At 43.6% G+C, this 23,168-nt stretch overlaps 1 protein-coding gene across 3 annotated transcripts in view; it reads left to right on the top strand.

The window, feature by feature from the left end:
- The window catches only part of LOC128809462 (USP6 N-terminal-like protein), an 80,015-nt gene that overhangs the window by 25,622 nt on the left and 31,225 nt on the right, over positions 1 to 23,168 (top strand). For 2 of the 3 annotated variants that reach the window (XM_053981466.1, XM_053981464.1), the window contains exon 2: positions 18,786 to 19,069. The exons of the other annotated variant lie outside the window; for it this stretch is intronic. The gene's annotated coding sequence lies outside the window, so the exon portion shown is untranslated. The remainder of the gene's footprint in view (positions 1 to 18,785; positions 19,070 to 23,168) is intronic. 3 annotated transcript variants of the gene reach the window in all.

Genomic DNA, 23,168 nt, shown 5'->3' with positions numbered 1-23,168 from the left:
AGATTTACATTTGAAAGTCTATGGATTTCTGTGTTCTGCATATTGCTTGGTATGGACTTTGGAGGCAATGGGAAAGCTTTGCCAGCTCTTACATCAGGTGAGGTGAGGAAGGGAGCAGCCCAAAAGTTAAGCCTACAGATTTCTACTTCTCTGCTAAGCCTTGTGTTTTTTCTGTGCTGGTCCATATTGGAGGACTGGAGACGCATCAACAACAATAGAGTAAAAACTGTATGGTAACTCGTTCTGGTGAAACTTTCCAGTGTGTCTTGGTTTCTCTTTCCAATGAAATTTCCTTGAAACTTTCTCCCCATCTTCTGGTCCCTGTTCCTGTGTCAGATTGAGAATGGCCTTTGTCCACGGCCAGGGCTCCCAAGGACTAAGATTTGATGAGTCTGAATGGAGGAAATAAGCTGCCTGCCTGATCAGATGCTGATGGCTTAGCAGGACATTTCCTCTCCTCCTGCTTTTTTGGTGGTCCCTCAGTCTGTGAGACTTGTATTCACTGTGCATGCAGGATTTGTTCTTCACCTGTGACCAGAATGTGACTGGTGTTTCTTTAGGAATAACAGCAGCAGAACCAGGTAGCTGTCATCTGCTCTCCAAAAAGCATTTGGTTGCTGTTTTCTCTTATGCTGCAACAAAACACTGCAGACTTCTCTGTCTTTTGCCCCAGATGCAAGTAGCTTTTTGGTCTTTTGTGTTCCTGAAGAACCTTGTGACAACACTACACCAAAATTCTGCTGTTCAAGTTGAGTAGTGCCATGGGCATATCCTTCTCCTGAATGGAGGAGCAGAGCCTGGACCAAAGGTGAGAGATGTTACACATTAAACAAGGTGACTTGCCACAGTCTATCTGACATCAATGGTCCTGAGAGCTAAACTTCTGTGGGGCTTGGTGTGCCCCTGTATCCTTTCCACTGTGCGATGAAACTTGGCAAAGTCTGGCTTTGGAAAGCAGAATAAAATACTGTTGGAGAACTTACTCCTGACCTTCTGCCTTCTGGCTGGAGAAGAGGCTGCAGAAGAGTGCCAGCCTTTGTCAGTCTGAATTCAAGGGTCTGCTGTCCCCCAAGGTGCAGGGGATGGAGAAGCCTTGCAGCAGGTTGGGAGCAGGGAGCATCTGTGGCTGTGTGAGTGTTCTGTGCTCACGTGGCAGAGAGTGTCTGTCAAGGCATGGGTTTACAAACAGAGGAGCTCATTAGTTAGAGCAGCCGGATGGTGTGGCAGAAGGCCCGGACTTGGGTAAGCTTTTGAACAGCTACTCAAAGGAGGAGGCAATTGCTGTAACATTCATAAACTTGACTGTGAGCAGACTTCCCAGTTGCCTCATCCTCAGTGGAGAGAAGGGAGTGCAGCCAGGAGCTGCTGTACTCATCCCAGGAGAGATGGCAGGGAGCAGCAGGCTCCAGAGTTAATTCTCTTCATTAATTCCCATAAAAAATTTCCACCTTCAAAAGCCTAAATGAGCAGAGGCCTGCCAGAGCAATAGCCTGAGTGGTAGCTTTTCCTATTTTTTTCCCTCTCATCTTGTGAGGTTCATATGGAGGAGAATACTCTTGGAGTCTCAAGAAAAATAGCAACAAAACAATGCTAAACAATGCTAAACCTACTTATTTGTTGCATATGTTGAAATGTGACAATGGGGGCATCTCATGCAAGCCCCTTGTTATTTTAGCTTTTACTCTTTGCCTGATATGTAAGTTGTAATACTTTTTTAATATTATTCCCTTATATTTGGAAATAAGGGTACAGCAGTTTAGTTTCCAAACACCTTCATTCTCTGCATGTCTCTCAAGGCAGCCAGGTGTGCTGTACCTGGTTTTATGGCTCTATGTCTCACACAAGCTAGGCCAACCTGTCTGGTTGAGAGTATTTTCCCCCACTGTTGTCTTGTGTTCCTTTTTAAGTTTTTCCTGTTTTCCTCCTGAAAAGTAACAGTGGGTGGTGTGAGGAGCAGAGTCAGGAATTCAAGGATAACTGCTGAACTTGTCCTCAGTTCATCTTCTCACATCTCTCGCCACGACAGCCTGTGTTAGCAAAGATGACAGTGTGTTAGCCAGAAGAAATACATTTTTTGCTGTTTGAAGAACTGGCTAATCATTACATGCCTCAGTTTCCCCATTTAAGAATTTGTTCTTTAAAACTGCCTGTTTTCTCCCAAGTTTGTATCTCTTTCAAACAGCATGAATTTTGTTATGAGGTCCTCTGCAGGAATTCTGTCATGAGTCCAATGCTGTTTCCTCCAGAGGGACTCAAAGTGCTTCTGTGCATCAGTTAGGGAATGGGCTCCATAACAGGATAAAACTTGAAAGGGGTTCTTTTTGGTTTTTGGGTTTTTAAATTTTTTTTGGTTTTTTTTAAGGTACTTTTACAGATGTTGTTCTTAAAGGCTTCTATATTTAAAACCCTAAATATTGGAATGTGGCTCCATAACAGTACGTAGTGGGATTTGGAAAAAGTCTGCTAAAATTGTATATAAGGAATAGAGAAACAGGTCATGTTAAAGTTGTTAGACTTTCTCGTGCTAATGCATGTCTTTTGGTTTTTTTTTTTAATGAATGTTTTTCTTTTTAAAAATACAAATAATGGACCTTCCATTTTAGACAAATGTCCCTTTTTTAGGATGGTGATATTTTTCCTAGTAAATGGCTTTTTTAGTGGGAGCTGCCTTGCTCTTTCCATGTGATCTCTATGCCCACATCTCTGAATGTTTCCATCTCAGAAAGGAGGGGGATTCTGGTGCCAGCAGGCAAACTTCAAAAGCTGCGGTGCAGGGAACCTCTCAGTTCTGAGGCATTTGGAATAAACAAGAAATAACACCAAAACCCCTTAAACTTTTACTGCCATGCAAAAATAACAGAAAAACTTGCTTCTTGTTTTCTTTAGTCCTTGTCATGCTAAAGTGCTGAAATGGAATAATCCTGTCATCTCCTAAAAAGAACCTGAGATATTTAGGAGCACCCAATAGCTTTTAAAGAAAATACGGTGTTTTACCTGTTGAATGCTGCAGTTGTGCTGTCACACTTAAGGACTTAAAATGGGACTTTTGGGTGCTGTTTAGATGCAGGACACAGGTAATGACTCTCTTTCACCACATGCAATGTTATTACTGGCGTTTGTCACACACAGACCCAAGTGGTGCCCAATAGTTGTGCTCACTCCCATGCCCAGCATCCAACTCCAGCCATCCTGGTGGAGCTGAGTTTGGATTAGGCAATTTTTTTTCTATCCAAGCCTCCTAAGAGCCTATTGAGAGGGAAGGGGAATGGCTTTTCTTTCCAAGAGCAGCTGAATGCAGTGCCCTAGTTACCATGGTTTTTTAAATGGAGTACTTCAGAGGATGTACAAAAGCATCTTTAGTACCTGCAGTACAAGGAGAATGAAAGGACCTAGATGGTGTCAGCAGTGTAGCAAGATTGTGTCAGCAGTGTAGCAGAGGCTTAAGTGAGTATCATTCATTTATTGTTAGAGATTACCCAATTTGGATTGTATTTATGGAGTTGGAGGAGAGAATGGACCTGTTTCAGATTACTTTTGAGCTTTAAATGTACTTACAGGCTTTGTGTAGGAATTGCATTGGCTCCCGCTGGTTAAACAGAGCCTTTCCCCATGAGGAAACAACACGAGGGTGTTCACCATGTAGTGGAGCAGTGATGCATCCTGGCTTGTCTTGTGCTGCCAAAATGGGTTGATTCATACCACATCTCTCCACATGGCAATGTACTGGATGGGGAAAAAAATGAGCTGTCAGACAGAACTTGCCCAGCTGATTTTTATTTATTTTATTGCATTTTCCTGCGAGGATTTTAAAGCCTCCAGTTACTATATAATTTGCTGGCTAGTTCCAGCTAAGCAGATCCTTAGCTGAAGGCTGTGGCCCTGCAAAGGACTGGTGAAGGTAATAGGTTGTAAAGTCTGCACACAGTGGGATGCTTCTTTTGGTTGGTTTCCCCCCCGCCTTCCTGTAAAACGGTGGGTGGTCTGTTTTAAATGCCACCTGTATCATGGTTCATTGGCTCCTTCTTTTTACCTGGCTGTGATGGCAATATCTGCATCTCCTTCTGGGAGTCTCCTACTGTCCTTTGAACAGTTTAGGTACTGCTGAGAGGAACATGACATCTACAAATCCTGTGAAGGATGTAATTTCTTGAATTATTTTTTTTCTTCTGCGTGGGTTCCTGTAGTCATTACATTAAACTCAACCCTGATGATGCAAACTGCTTTCAGAAGAGTCCAGAGCAGAAGCTGCTGTGCTTAAACCCATCTGCAAATTTGAGAGGGGGAAGTGAGAAGATGAGCATGGAAAACTCATAAGGAACTGAAGCTTGGTAAAGCTCAGCTTTTTCAGCAAACACTACATGTTAGTTCAGATGGGCCTGTGTGAAGAGCAGTGGAAATTTGAGTTGCATTGTCAATTCATTAGCAACATTCACATTCATTTCAGTGGAGCCAGGGTTGCAATCTCCTGCTAACAGATGCTTTAAGTCTGTACTTCTTCCCCTGGAGAGGCACATCTGCCTCACATCCTCTGCAGCCTGCTTTTAAAGGGAGCCCTTTCCCCATGAAGAGTGGGAGAAACTCATCCATCCCTTCCTACAGCTGTCCCAGCAACCCACGGTCTGGTCTGCTCCAAAGGGGGGCTGCATTCCAGCTCTGGAGGTGTATGGCAGGATGGTCACTGGGACATTCACTGGAGGAAGAGAGGGCTGCAAGCACTTAGAGACTGTCTGGACTTGTTCCTTAGAAAATACCATCAGCTGCAAAGTCTGGATGCATCCAAGCACCAGTGCATCTGTGTCCAGGCTGTGTTGGCACCACTTGGCATCTGCATTAAGGGAGTTGCTCTGTAAGAATCAGCATCCAATGCTTTTAGATTTACAGAGAACCTGCTGGCTGGAAAAGCTTTTTTGTTTGTGAGCCGAGGTACCAAAAGTATGTTAAATGCAGGTGTACTGCACAGCTGGAGGTGGGGGCTGGCAGGTGGTCTCACAGGGTAGGGTCCCTGGTGTCTGCCAGCACACCAAGGTCAGAGCAGCACCAGGTTGCCTGCAGCAACTGCAGAATTGAGCATGTAGGGGCAAACTGGCATTTCCTCCTTTTCCTGGCTTTCTTAGGAGTGCAGATGGTAGGTTTTGATAACTAGAGGCTTAGTACAGAGAGGTCTGTCTAGTGTGAGATATGTAAACCTCAGTTCAGGCTTGGATATGTTCCTTTTCTGTCTGTAGGAGGTATAGGCTGATTATTCTGTTCTGTTCCTTTTTTCCTTCCTGGTCTTTCTCTTTTTTTTTTTTTTTTTTTTTTTTTTTTTTTTTTTTTTTTTTTTTAGTGTGGGGTTTTTTTTTCCTACTCCAATTTCATAGTGTTGATCCAAGTAAACAGTAATGAAAATTAAGTAACTTGGCCTGCCTCTTACACAGCTACTGCCGTGTGTAGTTAGCAGTTTAATGAGAAATGAGGCAAGGCAGAGCTCATTTTGCTCTCATATAGCCAAACTGGCTGTGCAGGACTTAGGAGTAAGATGGGATAGTAATTGAGTGTGATGTTGTAGTATTTAGGGCAAGATCACAGGAAAAGCGTTGTATTCCTTTGAACAGGATGGAGCCTTTCACATGATTTTTTTTTTTTTTAACTTTAATTCTGTAATCTTGATCTGTTATCTAAGAGCAGGAAGGTGTCCTAAATTTGGAAATTTAATCTCCTTAAGGAGCAAAAGATTTCATCTTGGTCTGTCTAGGGAGCCCTGGTGTCCCCCAGTATGGGGCATCTTGTTTGGCAAATGCTATGGGTTGCTGTGCTCAGGGCACTGCACTGAGAGACCTTTAAACTTGCATTAGAGCTGGAGCATTTTTTGTCTGTTGCTGTTGGCTCACCTCCAAGGTATGTTGTGGGCTGTGCAGTGCTTGCCCACACAAATGTCCCTCTGACTTCCCCTTCACTGTGTTTCTCATACCTGAGAAGTCACCCCGGAGCAACTCTTCACTGGTGCTTCCCACCTGGTGAAATCTGCCTGTATGGGCTGTCTGTCATTGATCTGGCCTGACTGCTAGGCTGACTCCTTCCAAGCTCACTGGAGTTTCAGAAGAAATAAAAAAATAGCTTTAATGTCAGTGGCTTTGTGTCAGGAGGTTTGGTTACTGCTTCCTTATTCATCTTGCCAGCTTTTCTCCTAGACTTCTTAGGCATGTGCAGATTATAATTGATTTTCCTCCTGAATTTAATACCTTTGAAAGGACTAAAATCAATAGCTGTTCAGAGTTGTGATTGGGGATGCAAAAACTTTCATGCCTTTCTCTTCTACAGCAGATAATGCTTCAGGTGCAAGGGGGAGCAAGGGTCTGTGCTGTTCACTGCATGTCTGCAGCCAGAGTTCTATTTCAAGCCCTATGGGGTAGTGTTGGGATATTCCTTTAATCTCATGTGTGACCCTCAGCTTTTAAAGAGCACAGCTGAGCCTGTTTTTTTACCTTGGCAAGTTTGAGTCCCATGTGCTGTGGTCTTCAAACTTGGGGTCCAGAGAGCGGCTTTTCTGCCACTGCACTTCGCCCTGACGCTTTTAACATGGTTTCAGTATAACATCCCTGTCTGCCTTCTCCTAGTAACCTCTTGCCCCATTTCACCTCATTTGTATGGAACAGAAACCCTACAGAGTTTATTTTCTACTTTCTGAGGAGATGTAGTCTTAAGTTAATTGAGGGAAGACAGATGGGACCTGCCGGCTCTTGGTATGCCAGCAGTCCATCAAGGGTGTAAAAACTAAATGTCTGATGGCTTGCCAGCATGACCTTGTTAGTGTATTACCACAGGGTGGTTAGGACTCGGGGGACACAGGGAATGAGTCCTTACAAAGTTGGGCTGCCATAAAGTGTCCCCAGACCAAGTGACACACAATCTCTCTTCAGAGATTGCTGGGTGGTGCAGCCACCCAAGGACCCTCTGCCTGGACTGGAGAGCCTGCGGATTGGCCATGGTGTGACATCCTTGAGCACCCCTACCGTGGCTGGGTGTGGAAGTTCCAGGATTGGCTTGCTCATTACCTGCCTGAGCTCCACTGTTGCGTCCTTGAAGCCTCAGGGGGAACTGTGAGCTCTTTTCTGGAAAGACAAAGGGCTACAAACCACAACAACTTCCACACTAAAAATACCATAAAAGGTTGTGTCCTTAGGAGCTGGGCATGGGAGCAGTTCCCACCCACATTACTGCAGCATGAGTCACCAGGCTATTTCAACTGCTCTCCGTGTGGATGCCCGGCTGAAGATGCACGGCAGAAGAGAGGGAGGAAGGGGAACTGCTCCATAGCGCTGTGGAAGTGATGAAGAATTACGAAGAAGAGGATGACACGTGGGCATATGTGGACAGTTTGCTTTCCTTTTATTAGATTTTTTTTTTGTTTGTTTGGTGCATTTTTTGTTTGTTTTGTTTTTTTGGAACTTCCAGCAAATGGTATTTGCTGATGATTTGAGCTTAACGCATTTGGAGCCAAAAGTCTTCTGAATATGCAGAACCCCCAGATTGTTTTAGGAAGCACAGTAATTGCCACGTGGTTAATATGAAGTGGAAAACCCCTCTGACATAGAAGTATGTTTTATTTACTCTCTTTAAGCAAATGTTTTTTTCTCTCAGTATCCTCTCTCCTCATCTTCATCCTTTAACCCCCTACCCTGATGCCAAAATAGGCTGTGTGTCCTTGTGACAGATGGTGTAAAAGCACATCTCCCTTACATTGTGCCCTGCTCTTCCCTGTGCTCTTTATCCAACAAGCAGGTATTAGGGAGTAAACTTGTTTAGGTTGTTTGGGTTTCTTTCCTGAGACACAGTCCACCTGTCCAGGCTCCAACAAGGCTATGGGTATTGTTTTCCCTTTTCCTTCCCTTCTGCTTGACATCTTGGCTATCAGGGTTTACCGGAATAAGTTTGTCAGTTAGAAATTCTATAAAAAGCTTCCTTTATTTAGACACCAACCCACTAATGACATCATGAGGGCACGTCTTCCAAGTTCTCCAGGCTGAGCGGACAGAGGAAGGTGGCTGTGAATCTGAGCCCTGCCCCTTTCCCAGTACACCCCTGTAGTTGTGTTCAGTGGCTGTCCCTCAAAATAACCCCTATCTTTCTCCTCCTCCTTTGGGGACAGGGCAAGAAGGCCCCCCCAGCACACTGATGCATCTTTAGCAAATGTTTTAGCAGTAGAATATAGCTGTGGTTGTCTGTCTTCCTACTCATCACTTCCAGGTTAGTCCTTTGCAGTGCTCTTTGGTGGGTATTCACCTTGACTTCTCAGGGAAGCAGGAGGCTTGCACACTCAATCTCTTTGATGCTACTGAATTTTGTATCAGGCCGGTTTCAAATAACTTTAACAGGGGAGTAGGTGAAGTTAAAAAAGCCTCCATGGACAGTCAGAAAGCAGCAGAAACAGGCATATATGAGGTGTACTGCTTGTTTTAAGGTGGAGGGAAGGAGGCACTGGGTGAGGGGCAGCAGAGCAGGAGTTGGCCACCAAAGTAATGCACTGTCAAAATTATTTTGTGAGTGATTTCTTTAAAAAGTATTGGTTTGAATATTTCTGAATGGGGGAAAGGTGTATATTTGTTAAAGGTTAAAATGTAGTGAGTGTGACCTGGACAAGGTTTGTGAATCTACTGGAGAAGTTATTCCTGGGTTTCATTTATGTCGTTGGAGAAGAAAGTATGCTATGGTGTGCTGAACTTCCCCTTGTATGAGCTCAGTTTGTTAAAATGTTATCACAGGTGTTTTCTTACTGGCCTGCAGTAACTCCTGGGTGATTTTTTAAGTGATCAATAAACTAGAGCTTATTTAATCGATGGAAAGGTATAAAAGTCTCTGCTGAGAGAGTTTAACTGACTTCCTTGATTCCTCTTATCCTTCTATTGAAGTAAGCCCTAAGGTTGACATACATCATGGCTATTGCTCTTTAGATCTGGGAGACTTTGAGCAGTAGACTTACTAATTCAGTGTATCCATAATGCAGATTTTTCCAGTCCTGTCTAGAATTTGGGTTAGATGAGCAGCAGTTTCCAGCCCTGTGCTGATACCTGCTCTGTGCTGTTGCTCCACTTGTTGTCCTTCCCATATTGACCTCCTTGATACTCTGAAGTAATAAAATCTCAAAACAAATCCATATTGCACAAATACTCTGCAACATTGTATAAATGGCCAAAATACTTTGTTCTCTTTAGAAAGTTATTTTACAAAGTTAGGTGGTGTTAGAAGAAAATACAAATTTGCAGGTGCCAGTTTCTGAGAGTCTTTCAATAAGGTAGCACAGAAAAGTGGGAACTTTGGGGATACTTTCCTGGGATCTCTTGTTGTGGTCTCTGGCAAAAAAAAAAAAAAAAAAATCCAGTGTCCGAAATACAACCTTAATTAAAAAACAAATGTGTTTATACCACTGAGAAGTGACATCTGATAATATTTTCTCTAAAGATGGGGTGTGGGGATTGGGTATTTTTAGCTGCAGCTAGTCTCAAGTTGTTGTTTTGTGATCTTCTTCTAATAATACATTTCTTTAACACTTTCCTTAGAATTTTTGTAGTTCTAGAAGCTTTTTCAGACAAAGATGGGGAGAGAAGAAAAGGGAGCAGCAGCCCATTGGCAGGAGAACTACGGAAATCTGTGTTCTGATGGATATTGGTGCCTAAGGGGGGTGCGATGTTAGAGTTGGGTGTACCTTGTGAAGGACCTTTTCCAGGTCAGAGAGATGGCTTGGGATTCAGCTTTCCCTCTGGCTGTAGCAACTATCTGATTGACACTGCCTGCTTCTTAAAAGCAGTTGAAAACAAGATCAAGGTTTAAATAGCTGAAAGAGGAAATCTTGGATAGAAGAATGATGTGCAGATAGAGATGCTGTAGTGCAGGGATCCCATGGAAGGGCAGGTGTAAGAAATGGCAGTTTAAATTTCAGGTCTTTATGGTTTGGGGTGTGGCTGGCTGGAGTCTCTTAGGATTTGCCTGCAAATGTTGCCTCTGAGATAAGAGAGCCAATAAATGCCCATGTGAAACCTGAACTTCTTCATCATCCAGTGGCTGCTGGGCTTCTCCTCACCTCTTGCTGACAGACTGAAAAGCAAGTACAGATCTTGAGGGACCAGCGAGCTAATCCTGGGGTTTTGTGAATATCAAAGGTGCTGTGAAAAAGTTTCTCAAAGACAGGTGATATGAAAGATAGGAGAGAAGAAGCATTTTCAGGTTGGGTTGCTGGCATTGTCTGTGTCTCAGTAGCTACCCATGGAAATGATCTGTCTCTCCAAAGGGAGCAGCAGTTATGTGTTTCCCCAGGTATTGTGGGACTCTGATGGTATTGTGGGAGGAAAGCAAGTAAGCTGATGGTAAATAATAAACACACATGAAAGCAAGCAAGCTGAAGGAAGGACAGGCAAGTGTGGTCTGACTATGCTGCATCTGTGGTATGCTGCTCTGTCTCAGAGGGCATCAGGAAAGTTCTCCAGGAAGAACCTGATGGTGGGGCTGGAGAGGTATCTGGCTGAAAGGACAAGGAAGGTGTTTAAGTGGTTGTTCACTTGTTTATATAATTTTTTTTCAGAACCCAGATCAGTGATCAGTGGTTTCTACTAATTGCTAATAAATTAAATGAGCTGAGGCCGTTTTGCTTTCCAGCAAATCCTTTTATGCTGTGGTCCCTTTTTAATGACCAGAGGCACAGTCAGAAATGACAGCCCAGTCTACTGAAGATGTTAAGACCACATGTCCAGCCTTGGGTGAGGAAAAAGAAAAAGGTTGCTGCTCCCCAAAATACCGAGCCCACATCCTGGGCCACTGGTTGGGGAGAGTGGGCTGTGTGGTGTGGGGTGCTTGCAAGTCCCACACTGCTCTGGGGCTGGGCAGGGCTTGCCACAGTAAAGAGGATCTTGCTTGAAAGAGGTTATGGATCATTCTGCGTCAGAAACTTGCCAAAGTGGTCCTTTCTGCACCATTCTCCCTGCCCCCATGTTCTTGGACCAAGAAATAACTTACTTATTTTGAAGCTCATATTTTTGAAATCTGTCTTCAGCGGAGCCTTATGCCAAAATGAAGGCCAGAGTTAAGGCCTCCTGAGAGCTTTCATCAGGAGATAGTGCAGGGCTGGTGCTGCGCTCCTGTAGGTGGCAGTTGTGCATTTTCCCTTATATCAAATTTGGGACACAAAGTGGTTATCTGGATAATCCTTTCATTGCAGGGAACCCCACCTGTGGAGGAAAGCTGTTTGGGCTTGGCATTGGCAGTCCTGGGCAGGTTTCAGTCATGAGTCTGCAACGTGTCAGCTTGGGTGGCCATAGCTGAGCATTTCATATCCTGAATAATACTTGGACTTTTGGTGTCCTTCTTAGGTTTAGGACCTGACATTTGATACTCTGGTTGCCTAAAAAAAGATATAAAATATAAAAAATATTTTTTTTAAATAAAAAAATATAAAAAAGATATAAAAGATAAAAAATATAAAGAGTGACTGAGTAGTGCTTTTTGGGGAACTGTAAACTTGATGCCCTGCTTTCATGTCACACCTGGGTTTAATTAATCATAACTCATTAGCAGAAGTGCCACAGGCTTAGTGCCTGATGTGAGAATGTTTCCTTTGGTTACTGAATAAAGGAGCAGCACCAGCAAGAGTGGAAGCTTCATTTGTGTCATCTGGGGATGAAACATGGTGATAAGGGATCTGGCAGGAAGGAAGTGCAGTGTGTGGTGAGAAGAGCAGGCTCTCAAAGGAGCGTATTTAGAATACAGCGGATACTCAGGGTGGGCACAGTATCTTCTAGGGATGGTTTGTAGCTGTAAAACAGGGGCAGCCGCTTGAAGCCAGATCAGTGGTGCAAAAGGGGCCCTGTCTCTTCAAGCCATGCTGCTGGAACGTTGTCTTCTCCATGGGACCTGTAAGGGGATGGAGGAGGTGCTGGAGGCTGCACGGCTGGGAAGGGCAGAACCAGGCTGTGCCCGGTCTGGGCTGGATTTATTGAGTGGGCTCCAAAGGGTCTTTGTCTCAAATCACCCCCTGCTGCTTATTGTTGAGAGTGAACTCTACTAAAAACCCTTCTTCAACAAGGGGGGGGGAAGGGGGGGGGGGGCAGAAACAATCTGGGAAAGCAAATATTTTCTGATAACAGTGAGCAACAAGTTTTTGTTTGCTGTCAATGGCAGGAAGTGGGAGAAACATGTAGTAGCTATAATGCAGCACAGGCTTTACTGCTGGAAAAGAGATTTAGTGCACACATTTCTCTAGCAGGGGAGATATCCTTGAGGAAGGGCTCCTTAGAGTGGGTGGGAAAGGCATGGCTTTTGTTTTGCTGCATCAATGCATCTGTGTGAAGCAGATGCTAAAGGAAGGTCTGTGGCCAAGATGAAAATCTAGGTCCAAGCTTACATGTGAAGTGGGAAACAGGGAGATGAAGTCTTTGGTTTGTATTCAGCCAGGACAAGATTGAAGCAACTGCACTTTAAATTAAAGGGAGGCCGTTGCACTCAACTGGCAGTGATGATAAAGTGTGAACCAGCTCTGATCTCTGTTCTCTGGAAAGATCCTTCCTGCTGAAGAACTTGATACTTTGTTAAGAAAAAAGGCAGAAAGCTCCATGCAATATTAGATTTGAAGACTTATCTGAAGGCCTGCAGGCATGTTCTAACTCAAGTAGGCATTTTATTCTTTCTGTTGGACCCATTTTTTACATTAGGGAAAAAAAGTTTCTTTCAAAAGGCATTTCACTGCCCTTAGATACTTATTTATTTGCAACTTCCCTTTTCCAAGCTTTCTTGCACAGTGCAGAGTCCAGCTGCCCTTCATTAGGATGCATTGGGGTCTCCCAGGTTTTGATCTTGGAACAGGAAGATTCATTTCCCAAGCTGCTGAGGAAATCATCATCCTGCTTGCAAATGCCTTTTGTAGCAGTTAACTGAAATTTTGTGTTTATAAGTGAACTGTTTAAAGTGAACTGTCTAGCTGTTGCTTTGTTGGGTAAATGTTAAAGCATTTTTAAGCTAAATGCACCTTTCAAGTTCAAAGTATCATTTTTTTTTTCTTCAGCTGAGTATGTTTTCAGCTAAGTAGAGCTACATCTTGAAAGGCAGGTGATACTTGAGTTGTGTTTGTTTGTTTCCTGGAGAGAACAGCATCTGCTGCTTCTTTTCTGGACAGCCTTGCATGGGCCTCCATCATACCAAATACTTGTCTTTATATAATGGCCACAAGTTCTCATGTACTTAAATTTCTCCCTCTGCTTTTTTAAACTTTCCCCTCTGCTTTTTATGTCATCCAAGAAAAGGTTTTGTGAGTTTTTTAGTTCTTCCATTCACTCCCTTCATGCAAGCTCTAGCTTTCACTGGAAAACCTTTCTCAAGTATTTCTATCAATAGACTTGAGCCTGCTCTGGTCCCCTTTGACTTGCTTTTATCCCACTTCAATTGCTGTCCATTATTCACATCAGAAATGCTGAAGACATGCAAAAAAGTATATGTTGGTAATAGATCCACTGTGTTTCTGAGCTTGGGCTTTTCTGGAGTTTCTTGTGTTGCTTTCTGAAGCATGTTTGATCAAAGGTGCTGAATGCCTCTGAAAACCTAAAAATGGAAAGGTGGCATCTGGTTTGATGTCTGTGTCACCCGGCTCCCTCAGTTGTATATCCCCTTGGATCCTGGGCTCCGTGGTGGCAGGCATCCAGCACCAACCCACCTGGTGTTCTTCCAGCACTCCCCTGAGCATCATTTCATTGTACTTAAATACAGAAACTGCTAGTGAAATAATACGGCATCCTCCAAAATGTTGGTACCATTTAATTTTTTGTCTGGAAAGCAGGGTCTGTCTTTCAGCCTCTGTGGCAGGTTTAGTTTTATATCAACCACAGTAAAATGCTAACAGCCAAATACGCAGTAAATTGTGAGATGTGTTTTGAAGCCCTGACCAAATGGGACAGATGTTGATTTCAGCACTGTTCAAAATCAAAAGAATCCTTGAGTTATTTTCATATTAACTCCTAATCTGGAAAGCTGCTTTTAACAGGGTATCCTACATGGCCATTGCTGTTTCATAAGCTAAAGTATTACCTCTGCATTAAGTCTTTACCTGTCGTTGGATTTTATAAACATGTTTTCCACTAAGAGAAGAGGGGAGGACTTCTTGTGTGGACAATTCCCTCAAAGGGAAGACAGTGACTATGAGGAGAGGAAACTGATAATAACAGATCTGGATCAGGCCTATGTACTTAGCAATTTCTTTGCTTCATTCTTCATTGGTAGTCAGGCTTTCCACATCTCTCAAGTGGGAACTGGGGAGTGAAGTCCCTCCCAATGTAAGCAAAGAGCCACATTCAAGACCATCTGGTGAAACTGAATAAGCACAAGTCTATGGGCCCTGATGGGATGCATTCCAGGATTCTGAGGGAACTGGGTGATGTGGTTGGCAAGTCATTTTCCGTCATTTTTGAAAATTCACAGTGGTCAGACGAAGTCCCTGATTACTAGAACAAAGGGAAGCGTCACATCTGTTTTTAAGAAGGGTAGAAGGGAGGACCCTGGTAACTACAGATCAGTGAGCCTCACCTCTGTGGCTAGGAAGATCGTGGAACAGATCCTCATGGAGGCAATGCTAAGGCACATGCAAAAGACGAGGAGGTGATCTGACACAGCCAGCACGGCTTCACAATGGGCACATTATGCCTGACCAACCTGGTGGCGTTCTCTGCTGGAGTGGCTGCAACACTCAACAAGGGAAGAAGACCAACCAGTGTCATCTACTTAGAGTTCTGTAAGGCCTTTGACTTGATCTCACATGACACCCCCATCTGTAAAGTAGAATGATATAGATTTGAAGGGTGGACTGCTCGGTAGAGAAGAAATTGGCTGGCTGGAGGTGGTCAGTGCCTCTATGTCCAGGTGGAGGCCAGGGACAGGTGGGTCCCTCATGGTTCTGTCTTGGAGCCGGCTCTTCATGAGCCAACAGTTCATGCTCATACACCAGAAAGCCAAAGCATCCTGGGCTGCATCCAAAGCAGGATGAGGGAGGGGTTTCTCCTGCTCTACTCTGTCCTGGTGAGACCCCACAGTGCTGTGTCCACCTCTGGAGTCATCAGCATGAAAAAGTCATGGACCTGTTACAGTAGGTACAGAGAGGGGCCGCAGAGATGATCAGAGGGCTGGAGTACCTTTCCTATGAGAACAGGTGGAGAGAACTGGAGTTCTTAGCCCAGAAAAGAGAAGGTTTCAGGGATACCTTAGAGGACCTTCTAATACTGAAAGAGGGCATAGAAAAAAAGAGGGAGAGTGACTTTTTACACAGGCACGTATGGATAGGACAAGGGTGAATGATTTCAAACTAAAAGAAGAGAGATTAAATGTTAGGAAGAAATTCTTTACTCAGGGGATGTGAGGCACTGGAACAGGTTGCCCAGAAAGTTTGCGGATGCCCCTGGAAGTGTTCAAGGCCAGGCCAGAAGGGGCCCTAAGCAACCTGGTCTAGTGAATGGCACCCTGTCCTTAGCATGGGGGTTGGGAATGAAATGATCTCCAGGGTCCCTTCCAACCCACACCATTTTATGATTCTATGATTTTAATGTTGTGTTTGGACACACACGCACAAAAGTAAAAAATCCTCCATTTCTTAAGTTGGGGTGATTTTAGGAGTTAACAACAAGCAAAAAGAAAGAGAAAAGTTATGTTGCAATTAAAAAGATTCCTTTCATATGACTTAAAAAATTATGTATCCTAATGCTATCCTGCATATAGTTCCAAGGCTGTTAAAAAAAGCTCTGGGAGACGTTTTCTCAGTACTTTCCGGTGTTGGATCAAATGCTTCTTTTCTCCCTCAAGTTTTCTATTACTGGATTTGCTTGCATGGGGCTTTGATAGAAGAAAACAAGTTAACAAAAGCTCATGCATTAGCATCTGGAGATGCTGTTTGAAGGTAATGCAAGTCCAGGATACTGCCAGTAAAATGGTCAGGGAGTGTCCTCTGCAGAGGCTGCCAAAGACAAATAATTTCTGGCAAAGGTTCTGTATTTGGAGGCAGTATGAGCTGATTAAACTCATTAAAGTGATTGAAGGAATGAGGGTGGTTCCTGGGGGCTGGGCATTAGTTGGGGTCAGGCTAATGGCTGAAGATCCCTCTCTCCTGAAAAAGAGGTGAAGCCAGAGGTTCTGGAAAGCAGTGTAAGACACACAGCACAGATCTCACTTTAACTCAACTTCTATATCTGCAGCATACAAGTAATTTGCCTCAATAATTATTTTGGACAAGTTTTTCACAGACAAGCTGCATCTTGTTAGTGGAGTTTTAACTTCCTACTCTTTTATTTCATTGGCTGTACCAGCAACTTTATATAATGGTACATTTGTTATTTCCTTGTATGTGTTTAAAAAAAGATGCATGTCTGTGCCAAAGACAGCACAGAGTGCTGGCAACATGGTAAGTTATGTTTGCATCCCTGTTGCTTTGGTTTTAGCTAGGGAACATCACTAGCTCCACAGTGCCCAAGGTGACATCTTGGGTATCAGCCAGGACATGTGTCCTCACCCTGCTGATTTGGGCACATGTTGGGAGTAGGTGGCCTCTAGCTGACTGTGCCCCACCAAGGTAGAACCAGGGGAAGTTTTAAATAGCAAAAGGAGCCTTTAGCTTACCCAAAATTGCCAAGTATAGCTGGAGGCGAGAATGACAAGGGAAAAGTAGCGTGTCCTGTATTGTTGCTACATGTACCATAAAGAATAAAATATAGTATTTTATGAGGAGTGCATGTCCAAGTGGAGAATGGCCATCATTGTAGCTTCCTTTAGTTTATGGTTAACGAAATGCAAACTGCTTTTCCAGTCTTAAGCAAACAGAACAAGCCAGTTACAAAGCTCTGTGTTGATAGAGTTCCCTTCCAGGTCAGTGCATCACCCAAAAAAAAAAGGATTTTTTTTTCCCTCTGGGTTTTTCTTTTTTTCCCTTTTTATAGACACCAGAATAAAAAAAAAAAAAAAAGGAGGGAATGCAGAGAGAAAATTAATCTTCAATTCTTCAATTCCCAAAAGAAGCACATGGACCTTTGCATTCTTCAGTTTGCTTATCTTTTTTCAAATGAAAAATCATTTAAATAATGATGCTTTAAAAAATAACTCATGCATCTTTGATTTTTGTGCAGTCCTTTGTCTGGATTTTTTTGGGGCTATTGTTGTCTCTAGAAGTTGAGCTCACATTAAAACGAGTTTAAAAAATGTTTGGGTGCTCTTTTATTCCCTGTGAGGTCTAAAAATAGAAGCTGACAAAGAATTGCTTATAGCCTCACTGCTCTGTTCAGAGGGTTTTGTCTAAAGCTGCATCTTCTGACTTTGCAACAGCTGAGCTGTGCAGAAGCACCAAGGCTGGATTTACTGAGTGTAAGCAGGGAGAAGACCAAATCTCTTGATCAGCCCTCCTGTTTATCTCCTCCCATCTCCATCCTTGGGGAGAAGAGCGCCAAGGCACAGCACCAAAAACATGTGTGAGAATGAGAGCGAGGTGTAAGTACTGGGAGCAAAGGAAGAGGGATGATGGGGAGAGAGTTCAGAGAGGTTTTGTTTATTGCTAGTGCTACTCATGTTGAGGGGTGGATAGCATATAGTTGTAGTCTTACATGGCTTTTTACTTATTGCTATAACTAGAAGACTTGGCCAGTGTATTTGGGTTTCTTGATATTGCCATAGTCTAGTAACAAAGTGTTGTCATCATTGTCACCACAGCTTGCAATTGTACTGTAAAAGCTTGGTGCAAATTGGGAGAATAGAGGCAAATGTGTATAATTTGCATATAATGTGTGTAAGACATTATAACCTACTAGGTGATAACATACATAAAATATAATCTATGTAATGGGTTGCTTGATTGTAATGGTGGCCACCTCTGAAAAGGTGTGAGGCCTTCTGCATTTTAGGGCCTCCAAGCCATTGTGTCTGGGTGCTGCAGAGGTGACAACAAGGAAATTCAGCACAGGGCAGCTTGGGATTGTGTGGTAAAGTCCATTTGCTGGTGTTTGTGAGGGGGATTGGAAGAGAGGTGGTGTTATTAAAGTGGCAGCTCATGACACAGGTGAGCTGTGCTTCCTTTGCCGAGTGCTTGCTGACTTCAAGCAGAGTGTCATGCTTTGGGATGCTGTCTTGATTTCACACTTGTGGAATTAGTGTGTTGCTTCTCTGAGTTGCTGAAGGTGAGAACTAAAAAGTTGGGTTTTTTTAAGTGATAGCTCTGTGTTGGGCTCTGCTGTCCTTTGGTACTGTGTAGCTAGCTGTTTGGATCTATCAAGGAGAGCTGCCAGTGCTGGAAGGTGGTTCAGGTGGCACAGCTCGTACCAGCTCTTCTACCATGCAAGTCAGTGATGTGTCTTGGTCTTAACCTGACCCAAGTCCTGAAGGAATGGCCTGAACCCTCCATTGCAGCCCTTCTTGGGGGCAACATAATCTTAGATGAGCTGGAATAGAATGTAATACTGTGCCTTTGGCTTGGGTAGGGACATCTTCTGCCTGATGAGTTTCCAGTGTAACGTGCCTACTGGTATAAAGGTGTGTTGGGCTCTCAGACCTTCACAGGAAACCGTGGGACCTAACCAGGGTGGAGAATGGCAAGAAAAACCACACTAGGGTTTATTTTTTTTTTGCAATGCATACAAGCGTAGTTTACTTTCTGCCATTGTATGCCCTGCAGTTACAGCCTATTCCTTCCCCACCAGCCCAAAGGGACCTGCCTTTCCTCTGTGTTCAGAGACCCCTGTGGTAAAGGATGGTGCCTTTGCTGTGCCAGAACTGGAAAACTGATCAACTTCTTATTTCCTTTGCAGTGAGCCTGGGGGACAAGAGAATGTGGATTGCCTCCTGCCTTGCCTCTTCTCCCAGCCACCTGCGGTGAGCTCTCACATGCCAGAGGACGAGGGTGGAGGAGAGCAGCCACGTGAAGCTGGGGCGGTGTGGGTGAGCCAAAGGGCTTTTGACCAGTGAGCTGTGGCAACTGGGGGTCCTCACCACCCTGCAGCACAGACAACTGGCTCCTGCCAGGTAGATGCCTTCAGGGGAGTGGACAACTCCAGCTGAACTGATGAATCTTGGCACCTGATACAAGGCTCAGGTAAGGGCACATTGCTTAGAGCTGGGTTGTGTTTTCATCCTGTCTTCTCCAAACTCACAAACTGGCTCTGGAGCAAATGAGAATCACACTGAGAGCTATCATATATGGTGGTTACACATGCTAAAAATCAGCACGATCTCATGGACAGTGATGCTGGTAGCATCAAAGTGAGTTGCAGTGGAGGTTCTCCCTTGGTGTTCCCACTACCTCTGCTGAGGGAGGTGACTGTGGTTTTATCCAGTGCAGTTTCAGATCCAATGCAAGTTTACTAAGACAGGAGATGATTTGAATTTTCTGTAGTACATCTGTGATTCATCTGAAGTGATCTATGGGCAGTCATTTTCAAAGACCCCAAGACAGTTAAAACAAACCTTCCTGCAATTCAGCTGGCTTAGCGCTCCTTATGCTTTTAAAACAAACAAACAAAAAAGCTTGCTTGTGTTCTCCTGGGTTATAGTCAAGGAAATAAATATGCAAACAGGATCTCCTGTATCTTGTTCATCCTGCTTGATAGTAATTTCATTCCTGAAGCTGTAATTCACTTTGTGAGTGCAGGTCTTGATTTCCTTTCTGGTAACAGGGATGTGATCATGTGCCGGATTTGAGCTAAGGTCAGGGATGCACAGTCCAGTGAAGTGTTTTGAAGCTGGTGCTGGCCAGGATTTTTGCAGTCTGGGTTTGTTAATGAGAGAGAATCTGCACATGGGGATCAGCAGAAGTCCTCAATGCAAGTGCATTGAATGTGTTGTCCATTTTGGAGTAGAAATTTAGGGGTCTAGTAAAAAAATGCTGCAGCAGCTGCAACACTGGAGATAGGGGTGCTGGCCTGTCTTACACCACGGCCTCAGGAGCAGGTTGACTTCCACATGGGGTTGGTTCTCACGAAGCAAAAGCTCTGCCTGCAGTCAGCAGCACGTGGCTGTCACTTCCTCCTCAGCTTGTCAACTCATGGGCACACAGCCAGGCGTGTCCGTGCCCACCTGTAACAGCCCACAGCCCCTCCTGGGTGCCTTGTGGGGCTTTGAGGTTTCCTCAGGCTGTGGCGGAGCAGTCCCAAAGCTGTGCTTATTTTGGCTGTGCGTGGTAGGTATGTGCAGGGGTGTAATGCCGTGGCTTTGCTTCTGAAAGGCTTTGAGCATGTGGGAAAAGAGCCTCTGATGACAGCTCCTCTTGGCTTGTAGCTGCTGACTGTCCCCCCACGTTCTACCAGGCAGCCAGGATGGGCAGGTTGCTTCAAGCCCTTAGCCTGTGTGGTTTGAAGCGTGTCAAGGTGCCTGTTTCATGCACTTAAAAAGCCCTGATGGGGCTTACTCAACTTCTCACAGCTTGCTTTAGTTGCTTTCACTGCTCTGCATGGCCAGGTTTATTACAGGGTGTGCAAGTGTGTGAGTCACTGTTACAATTAGTAGTAGCTTTACAAGTGAGTAGTAGCTTTAAAAGTGCTTTGCTGGGAGGTGGTGCAGACTGCATGTGTACCTTGTGAGAGGCTTTTGTCTCTTAGCAGATGTATAAGCATTTTCACTTGCATAGATGAATATGCTTCTCCTTTAAAACTGCTCCCCTAAAGTAAAAATTGCAGGCTGATACCGTAGATGGCTAAAGACATAAAATGCTGAGTTTAAATGTGCTTTTAAAATAGAACATGAAACAGGAACGGTGACTTGTTGTGTTTCAGCAGTGGTGGGTATGACTGTAGTATGTACCTTTTTTACTTTATTCCGCAGCAGTAGTTTCACTCTGATAGAGGCCAGAGTGGTAGTGAAGTACAGTGTGTCAAAACTTGCCTTTTTTTTCTTCTCCTAGCAGCAGTCCCTAATATTTAAAGTGGACACAGTCAGAATGAGAACACATTCACCTAAACCAATTTCTGCTTTTTCAATGACCTCCCACCAAATAGAAACTGACTACAAACATGTAGTCTTAATCTCAAATGGCTTGAGTAGATACTGTTCTACAGTACAAAATATTTAAAAGCTGGGTTCCAGTATATCCTCAGATCCAGACTGAGACTGAGAACATGTTGCTATGCTGTGTTTCCTAAGAAGAGATTTTACTGATATATTCATTTTCAAAAGCCCACCTGACAAGTACCGGCAGGGTGATTGCTGATGAAATGATAAGCGTGAGACATGGTGTTGTGGCTGGGGGTGACAGGGGACGTGTGTGTGTGTGTGTTGGGCTGTGTCACAAGGAGCACTGCTGCTGGGCCATGAGAAACGTTCAGTTCTCCTGGGCAGTGAGCAGGGCTGCAGAACTGGGCTGGTGGCTGGTGGACAGAGGTTCCCCTCTCCCAGCCAGGCTGGTCCTGTTGGGTGCTATTCCATGTGGGGCAATGGGATTTTGCCAGATCTGACTGGAAAAATATGGGGCTTATGGGAAGGGTATAACAGCAGATCTGATTTATGGGGAACAATTTTGACATGAAGTCTTGGATTTTTGATGCAGATACTTTCTTCTTGCTGCCAATATTTGGGATTCCAGCTGGTGAATTAATTCAAGGAAAGTTGCTTTCATTCAAAAATTGGGTATTTTATTTCAGGTTTGCTGATAGCTAGATAATGTTCAATACGGGTAGGCAGTAATGTGAAGTTTCATTAAACATTTTTAGGCTGATTGTAGTTGGTATTAATTTTTACTTCCTTAAATTGTTGACTGGAAGCTGCAAGTGTTAGTGTCAGATGACAGATTGTGGATATTTTCAACTCATTCTTTTCAAAAGGAGCTAGTTCATAACTTTGTTTTGAATTTAAATGTGCAATGGTTCAGGGCTTTCTGTTACATATATCCTAGTTAATTATCTAATACCATTGTTGCATAGTTCACATTTTCTCTGCTATGAACTATTCCTGTTCATAGCAGCTTTATCTTGTATGTATGTCATTGAAAAAAAAATCTCTTTGTTAAGAAAATACAGTACTCTCAGAAGAAAATTGAGTGGTAGGGTTGAGAAAGTAATTTGAGTGCTGTATTAAAAAAAAGAAAGTATACAGTCATACATAGGTATATGAAGAAGCATGGCAGGTACAGTACAGCCTGTTCCTATTTATAGGAAGCCTGTTTACATCAAGTAAAAAAATGATGTATTTCATCAAATCTTTCAGAAAATAGATCTCAGTAGTTTCCATGTACACGAGGTATCATTTCCCTCAAGCAAAAGCTATATAACATCATGATGTCAAAACTACTCTGGAGTTTGAGCATGTGCAGAATGAAATAATAAAAATACCCCTATTCAATATATACTGTTACAGAGCTAAGCTATGTTCTGTTCCCTCTCCAGAGTACTTTGACCACCACCTCGTTGAGCACAGCACTGTCTCTGTGCTCTCCCAAGCAGCAGCACTGTGGTCACACCCCAAGGCCGGTGAAGCCACTTGCCATCTCCATCCTTCCCACTGCCAGCAACCATTTTCTCTGCTTTCAAGTTTTTTCCTAAATTTGGACTTTTGCACTGTTATAGAAAGAGAAAACAAATATGCATATTCCAGGCATGAGATTAAAAGCTGGCTCCTTTGCGCAAGTCTGGTGTTTCTGGCTGCGGAGAGGCTTTTGCAGAGGTGAATGCCAAAATGCATATGTTCTTGCTGCATAAATCCTCCCATGGTACCAAGTTGCTCTTCCTTTGTTATTCTCTTAAAGTGTGGTTAGAGATGTTCAGAATAGCTTTCACTTTATAAGTGTCTTGAAAAAATGCCCATTTAATCTGACGTACAGTTTATTTTCCCCCTGTAGCCTGCAGAATATTTGTATTTTTAGCAGCATGTAAAAGACATTATTGGAATTTTTTGGCCTCATAACAACAACAACAAAGTGAGAATTGGAGGAGTGAAATTGCCTATAAGATGTGAGAAGGAGGAGATGCAGTAGTATTAGGTGACACGGTGAGACAGTTACTCAGACCTTGCTACCCCGGAAAATTAAGCTGTGATTAAAATGTACTGATCAAAGTTTACATTTGAAGTAGGAGCTGCAGCTTGGAAAAATAAAAGAACAAAATGCACTTTAATATTTTTGTCCTTGCTCTGTTTTGATTGTGGAGTCAATAAGAGGGGAAGATATACCCATTTCTGGCATGAATTTGAAGAATTTGCATTTTTCT

The sequence above is a fragment of the Vidua macroura genome, chromosome 6 (genome assembly GCF_024509145.1).
Source record: "Vidua macroura isolate BioBank_ID:100142 chromosome 6, ASM2450914v1, whole genome shotgun sequence".
In the NCBI taxonomy this organism is placed as follows: domain Eukaryota; kingdom Metazoa; phylum Chordata; class Aves; order Passeriformes; family Viduidae; genus Vidua; species Vidua macroura.
The sequence above is the reverse complement of the archived record's forward strand: the minus strand, read 5'-3'. Positions and strand labels throughout refer to the sequence as shown.